Genomic DNA, 8,588 nt, shown 5'->3' with positions numbered 1-8,588 from the left:
GTATTGGGTTGCATCCATGGTTTTGTTGGAAAAACCGTATGTATATGATGATTTATACTGTGTAAAAGGGATGGTCATGCCTTGATTTTATTTAAACTGTATATGTTTTGGAAACCATGATTTTAGATAACCAAATGAGTGTGGTATGTTTGGTTATATGAGCATACATAGTTATGTTTTGTGGAATGCAATTGGAACTGGAATCTGAGTTGTTCCAGGTACTGAGAGTGTCCGGCTCTATATCCGTGGGCGTATGAAATTGCTAGGCCATGTTTGGCAAGAGTGTCTAGATCTATATCCGAGGGCGTGAGCCTTACTGGCTAATCACCGAAGGGTGTGGATCCACCAGTTTGCGCTGGTACAATGCCATGGGGGCCCGGGGCTACACCATGTGTCGGTGGCGCCGCATATCGTGGGTCAGCTACGGGCTAACGCCGGGTATCGCGGGCCGGCTTCAGGCCAAAGGGTGTGACGACACCAGGTTGATTGATCATGTGTGTGTGTGCATGTATGCACTGCTGTGAAATTAGTACTGAAACTGCATTTAACTGTGTATGTGTTGTGTACCATGATAACACTCGAATGCCACACACCGATATAACCTGTATTCTTCCTTACTGAGAGGTGTCTCACCCCTGCTATATGTACATGTTTTCAGGTCCTTTGGGTAACTGGAGCTAGCTTCTTGGTGTAGGGGCATAGTAGTTAGTATACCGCGGAATAGCGCTTGAGTAAGTGCTAGGACTTGTGTTCTCGGGTTATCATTTTGGGGTATGGTTGATAAACGGGTTTATGTGTTGTGTTATGGAGCTTGGACTCTTGCTGTATAGACTCTGGTATGGTACTATTTGTATATATGTATATACATAGAAAAACCTTTTTTCGCTGCATATGTGATTTGTATGTGGATGTGTATTGGGTGCCTGGGAACCCCACAGAGTCGGACCCTCATTCATTGTATTGTATCTTTGGATGATTTGTTGGATACAGGGACAGGTTAGGTTATTTTTTCACCCCTGGGTCCCATTTCTAGGTTCAGGGCGTGACACTACTGCTTCTCAATCCACTTTACCTATAGATTTTGAAAATCATAGCTCTTCCATTGAACATAATTCTTCTAACCTTGATTCAGAAAATTCTAGTTCTTAAGCAAATATTCCTATTAACCTTGATCCTACAGATACTCCATCTTTTCCTTCTATTCTTCTTGTTCCTTCTTTAAGAAGGTCTCTTAGATCTCATCATCCTCCTTCTTACTTGTCAGAATATTCTTGTAAACTTGTCAGTAACAAACCTGCTCTTGGTTTACCATATGACATTTCTACTGGTATAAGCTATTCTTGCCTTGGCCCCTCCTTTCATTCCTTTGTAATGGCTGTTAATTCTACACCCTCAGAACCTGCTTCTTTTCATCAAGTAGTTCAATTTTTTGAGTGGAGAGAAGCCATGGACAAAGAGATTGCTGCTTTGGAACTTAATAGCACATGGACTCTTACTACATTACCTCTAGGTAAATCTCCCATTGGTTGCAAATGGGTGTACATAATTAAATATCATCCTGATGGTTCCATTGAAAGGTATAAGGCTCCTTTGGTTGCCAAAGGTTTCACTCAACAACTTGGCTTAGATTACTTAGACACCTTTTCTCCTGTTGCCAAGTCTATTTTAGTACGGATAGTGCTTGCATTAGCTGCTGTGAAAGGGTGGTATTTACATCAACTGGATGTAATAACGCTTTTCTTCATGGGGAGTTAATTGAGGATGTATACATGTCTTTTCCACCAGGCTTTCACAGCAAGGTAGAGCATCTTGTGTGCAAATTAAATAAAAGTCTTTATGGATGATGGGGATCAACATGCCTTATGTATCCCTTTTACTGATATGATGACACATAGACGACCTCCCGATGTCCACCCCTTTGCTAACATGGTGACATGTGGACGACCTCCAGATGTTTACTATTGTTTATATCTATTTTGCAGAAACACATGAGATTAATTGAAGATCTTCTACTTCTTTGATAGAAGACTTTTTTTATGTGAAGACTTTTCTATTGTGTTAATTTATATTTTTCGTGGATATGTTATTTCAAGATTATTAGGTGCTTGAAGACCATACTTGAAGACCCAAGTGAAGTATTGAAGCAAAGTCCAACTTAAAACCCATGTGGGCCCCACATGGCTCCAATGGGTCCCACATGGTTTTGGTCTTCCTTTTGGAATATGTTAAATTTCAAATTTGAATTGTAATAATGCAAGACAACTAAGTTTGACTTGTGTGCTTATAAATTGGAGTTCCTTATTTTTTAGTAAGTATTAATTGTGTTTGGTTAATAGTTGTTGAAAGTTGTTGAGAGTTGTTGAGTATTTAGTGCTTTGTCTCCCAGGCTATGCCTATAAATAGCCTTCTTATTTTAAGAACAAGATACATGAAGTTGAAGTTGAATATTGAAGAAGCATCTCTTTGCTTGAGCTTAAAGTTTGTTCCTCTCCTTGTGAGGGAGTAGTGTGAGGCTACGACGTTCTCTCCGGAGATCAAGTGGTGAGATACCACTAAATTATCCAATGACTCCATCAACCCCTCCTCCATCTAATACTCTCATGACCCCCATCAACACCACACGGCCAGCATCTTTATACACCCACACGACGATCATCATCTACACTTCATTGTTGCGTTCATCTTGTGATTCAAATCTTGTACGAAGGACCTATGGTGTGATCTAACTACGTGTGGAACAACGTCAAGTCATCCAAACCAATCTCTTGGTAACTTCACGACTTATGTTTGAATCCTTTGCTATATTTAGTGAACCCTTGCTAGTAGATTAAAATCACATCTTTGAATAACCCATTTGATCCATAGATTGCAATATTGGTACTTGCTAGTTAAAATCAATTGTGTGAATATTAGTTTGCTAACATAGAACTTTTATTCTTGAATATTTGTAATAACAACTTTTCAGCATATAACTTGATTCCTTTGTGAAAGATCCAATTGGGACTTAATTGCTGGACAAGTCATACACTTTTTGAAAATCCTTGAACATGTGAAATAAAGTATGTTTTATTGTGTTTATGTTCGGATAATTAAATTCTTAAATTAAAGTGTTTAAGTGTATGTGCTTGTGTGAGGGTTGAATCGTAGGACATAGGTCGACCATTCCCGTCCTACATCAATGGACTCAAGCAGGCTTCAAGGCAATGGTTTGAAAAATTTTTACCACAATTTTGCAGATGGGATTTGTTCAATCAAAGTCTGATTATTCATTATTCACTCACACGTCTGGTTGTTCTTTCACAGTGCTACTGGTTTATGCAGATGATATTTTGATTACTGGTAACAATCCTACTTGTGTTGATAATTTGAAGCATGTTCTTGATGCTAAATTTGGTTTGAATAATTTGGGATCATTATGATATTTTCTAGGCCTTGAAGTGGCAAGAACTGATGAAGGGATAGTTTAAATAAGAGAAAATATGCACTAGAAATTCTGAATGATACAGGTTTTATTGGCAGCAAACCTGTTAAATTTCCTATGGAACAAAACTTGCAATTGTCCAAGTATGAAGGTAAACCACTTGCTAATCCTGCTCAATATAGAAGGTTAATTGACAAATTATTATACTTAACTTTAACTAGACCAGACATTACCTATGTTGTGCATAGGTTAAGCCAATTTGTATCTCAACCCAGGGAACCTCATCAGCTTGCAGCCAACAAAGTACTTTTAGTATATTAAAGGTTCACCACGCAAAGGAATTTTCTTCCCAAGTAATTCAGAGCTGCATATTAAGTCTTTTTGTGATGCAGATTAGGTTGGTTGCCTAGACACACGAAGATCTTTGACTGGTTATGCGGTTTACTTAGGTGATTCATTGATGTCTTGGAAATCAAAGAAACAAGAAGTGGTTTCAAGATCCTTTGATGAAGCTGAGTACAGAGCTATGGCAAGTGCAGCTTGTGAAATTACATGGGTATTACAATTGCTTAAGGATTTAAAATTTAAACATCCAAAGCCAGCCATGTTATCTTGTGATAATAAAGCAGTCTTATACATAGCTGCAAATATTGTATTTCATGAAAGAACAAAACATATTGAAGTGGATTGTCATTTAGTAAGAAACAAGATTGTGGAAGGTATAATAAAAACTCTTCATGTTGCAACAAATTCTCAGGTAGCTGATATTTTCACCAAGGCTTTAGGCTTCTCTTCTTTTTCAAGACTATCAGAAAGGCTGGGTTTGAAGGATATTTTTGCTCTAAGACAAAGTAAGTCAGTTTCTTTAATGCAAGTCACAAAGATTACAAGTTCTGACTTGAGGGGGAGTGTTAATCTCAGCAGCAGTGAAGTATCAGCAGCAGCAGAATAATAAACTGATTTTGTTATTTGTAATAGCAGCAGTTAAGTTGTTTGCTTAATTTAGTTATTATAATTATTTTAGATGATTAGTTATTAGTTTTTTTTTTTTTTTTTTTTTTGTAATTTGTTGTATATATACCTTTGTGAGCTCTCGAGCAATATTGTAATGACCCGAAGAATAATATGATTTTAATAATAAGAGGGAGAGAAATAGAAACAGAAACAGAAGGAAGCCGTAGACTTCGTCGACAACATTGCATTTTGGGGGATAACCATAATTTCAAGGAAATTGCCAGGACTTGTTGATGAATACAGGCCTTGTCGACAAGTGCACAAGAAAATTCGTCAACGAACACAGGGCTTCGTCAACGAGAAAATACCAAGAGAGGTTTTGGGGCAGCCTGAATTTCGTCGACGAATACAGGGTCTCATTGATGAATTTAATGAAGGGCTCGTCGATGAGGTGACGTGTCTCGTCAATGAAATCCCCAATTCTATAAATATGAAAATCCGGATTTTGACTTCCTAAAGAAGCTAAGTTTTTCCTCTCTCTCTCCCCTTCGGTTCTCCCTCTTTCTTTCGTCGATTTCGGGCCAGATCTTCATCGGATCAACAATCTGAAGTCACCACGACGCTCCTAAGGAAGTTCTCTCCAAATTTGCTGGAGCGGATCGTTGGTGAAAGTTAGGTGGAAACCATCCTAAATCCAAGGTAAGGCTTTTTACTCAATATTTGAATTTGTGATAGTTGAGAAAAGTGTTATACGCTTAGAAATATTGAACTTCAATACTGGGAGTTTTCATTTCTAGGGGTGTTGAATTGGGAACGTTGGAAATTATTCCTAAGTTAAGGTAAGACTTTTAAGCCGAATTTGACTTAACGATAGTTATAAGAAGTGTTAGGCACGTAGAAATATTGAAGTTTAATATTGGGGGTTTGCATTTTCAGGGTGTCGAGTTGGGAACCCTGCGGGCGCAGGGTAGAATTTTCTTAGGGGCTTTTCAAGAAGCAGGTAAGGGGATAAACTAAGCTAGTCCTTTTGAGAAAATGTATGTATATATGTATAGCATCTGATTTTTGAAAAATAAATATGTTTATATGAATCGATGATTTATGTTTTTGGGAAAATACTGTTGAAATAACGATATGTTGAATATGCGGAAAATCAGTTCAGTGTGGCATGAGTATAAATGTTGTGAAATATTGTTTTTGGGATGAGATTATGATATGGGTTTTATAATAGAAAAATCGCGGTATGGACCGAGATTTTATATATGTGGTTGTCGGCGTACGGGCCATGCTATGTTGTGATTTGCCAGCGTACGGGCTGTGCTATGATGTGGTTTGCTGGCGTACGGGCCATACTATATTGTGATTTTCCGGCATATGGGCCATGCTATGTTGTGATTTGCCAGCATACGGGTTGTGTTATGATGTGATTGTAGGCGTACGGGTCGTGCTATGATAAAATGTGTAATACCGGCGTACGGGCCGATGATTTTCATGATATATGTATATACGCAAAATGATATGAATAATCTGTTAATTAACAATATGAGATATCCATGTATCACAGTTTTAACATATGTTATATAGTATCAAAACATGGTTGGCTTGGTCTAGGCTAGCACTTGCATGGTACGGTTGCTATGTGTCCATGGTTTTTGTGATCATGATATTTGTGTTAACGCCATTGTACGGAGTGGTGTGAGATTGGATGATCGATGTGGTTATTAAAAAAAGTGTGCTGTTATCGCCCCTGGTGTACAGACCAGGTCTGGCAGACCCATCGGACCTACAGACTACTGTTTGACTTGGCAATGGTCAGCCAACCATTGTCAGGTCCCGCCTTTGGGCCACACAACCCAGTCATGTGGGGGTAATACATGACAACAGTCAACTAACTTACCAGGAATGTTTTTATGTTATTATTATGATATGAGATGAGATATGTTTATGAAATGCAGTATGTTCTGCCATATTTTGATATACATATGTTTTTCCATATTTGATAAACAATATTGAATATGTTATATATGATATATGTAGAACACAGAATACTCATGTTGCCACACACTGGTATTAGTTTATTTCCCTTACTGAGAGGTGTCTCACCCCTAAATCTTATAAACTTTTCAAGAGCCTCAGATAGGAGAGCGGGAAAAGCCCTGCTGAGCTAGTGTTGTGTATTTGCCCTTTTTGAAGGGTAAGTTTTGTAGGGACAATTAGATTTTTGAGGAAATGTCCCTAGGTCTTATTTTTGAGATGTATATATGGAAATACGGTGAATGTAGTAGCTTTGGTATTTGTGGTAAAATGATGGATGTTTTGTATTTACAATATTGTGAATATATATATTTCCTGCTGCTTAGGGTTCCGATTGTGTTATGATGTATCCCTGGTACCCACGGGTCCAGGTGGATGGTGACCTGCTGAGCTGGAATGTATGACGTTGATATTATTATTATTATAAAAAAAATGTGAAAAATGAGTAGGTCGTCACAAATATACTACAGTACAACAATGAAGAATGCTTTCATAAATTTTACACTCAACAAGCTCTCGGGCGAAGAGTATGCCCCGTCCCAGTTGTAACATATTCTATTAGCATAAATAATTCTAATATCATAATACATTATTCTTTTTGTCATTATTCAACCATTCACATGTGTTCATGTTTATAGCTTTAACATTGCATTACATTTCACTTTAAGTGACTCTTTCCCATTTACATCGTTCACATTTCACATTTCATTCCATTGTCATTTCATTCCATTTTCGTTTCATTCATTCGTACTACAATTGCTCTTTAGTCGTCATCAGTTAGTCCACATAGAAATGCGTTAGAATCTGCTAACATAACTCCTTTTAGCTGTCATCAGTTAGTCTACATAAAAATGCGCTAGAATCTGCTAACACGACTTTCAGCTGTCATACATTTACATAGTTGCATTAACATATACAAGCAGCATGGTTCATGTCATATTTCATTCTTAATGCTTTACTTACTTAACTTATATCTCATACATTTAACATATATTTGTACAGAACTTATATTTACTCATGTCGCACGATTTAGCAATAAAATTCATACATATTCCTTGTAAAATAAGTCAACCCACATTTAACATTTAAATACTAAAAATATAATTTTCGTTTCTTACATAATTTCCCAGAAAATACCTTTCACTTTCATCAGTTCATTTTCACATATACATAACTAAATAAGTGGTCTTAGGTTTAGAAAACATAATTTACCTGGTTGGTATTTTAAAATCCATACAAAAACATATACATAAGTATAACATAATTCATTATCTTTTATTTCATAAACCTGATTTAATATATAATTTCCCCTTATCTGATTTCTTGAACTACGCCAACAGGGACCTCGAAAAATGCCTGTGGCACTCACCCGAACTGTGAATCAAAAATCATAACTCTATTAAATTAATCCTAAATAAAATACTATTTTAATATTTCCTAGGGTCATAAATTCTAAATAAATAGTTATACTATCAAATATAACCAATTTACTTAATTCCCAAAATCCCACTCTCGCTTTGGAGTGGGGCCTAAAAAATCCATATTGAAAATTTATTTTAACTAAAATGACGACGATCGTGATTAAGATCTCGTGGTGGTGCTCGATCATCGATTTGACTAAAAATTTAAGGAAAAATTGAGTAAATAGGGAAAAGTTATCTTACCCTAGGAATGATACCTACGCTGCTTCCACGACAAATCAGTTTCAGTAAAACTTGACTCACTCGAAAAATGAGCAGCTCGAAAGCTATCCCAAGTATAGGAGTTACGTCGTGTAATATTAAGCTCAAGGGTTAGATCGTCTTCTCAGGGAATGCGTTTTAATCTCAGATTTTACGTTCTTCCAATCGAAATTAAAAAGGTAATGAACTCAGTTCAGATTCGGGGATTTTCAAGATTGTGGAGACTTAAATGAAAATACAAATTAAAGTCCTAAAACTAGCACGCACGGAATTAAATAACAGTAAAGGAAACCCTAAGCTACTCAAGGAAATACCTAAACACGCATTATTAAAGATGACAACTACAAATAAGGAATTAAAATACGTAGGAATGGAAACTCAATCAGATTCAAACGCAGACTAAAAACTGAACTTTTAACATTAATCAAGAACGCGAACTAAAATTAAATTATCAATCAACTTAAATGATAACGGGACACAATAAAAACACGAACTTT

The sequence above is a fragment of the Malania oleifera genome, chromosome 5 (assembly GCF_029873635.1).
Source record: "Malania oleifera isolate guangnan ecotype guangnan chromosome 5, ASM2987363v1, whole genome shotgun sequence".
NCBI classification, from domain to species: Eukaryota; Viridiplantae; Streptophyta; class Magnoliopsida; order Santalales; family Ximeniaceae; genus Malania; species Malania oleifera.
The sequence above is the reverse complement of the archived record's forward strand: the minus strand, read 5'-3'. Positions refer to the sequence as shown.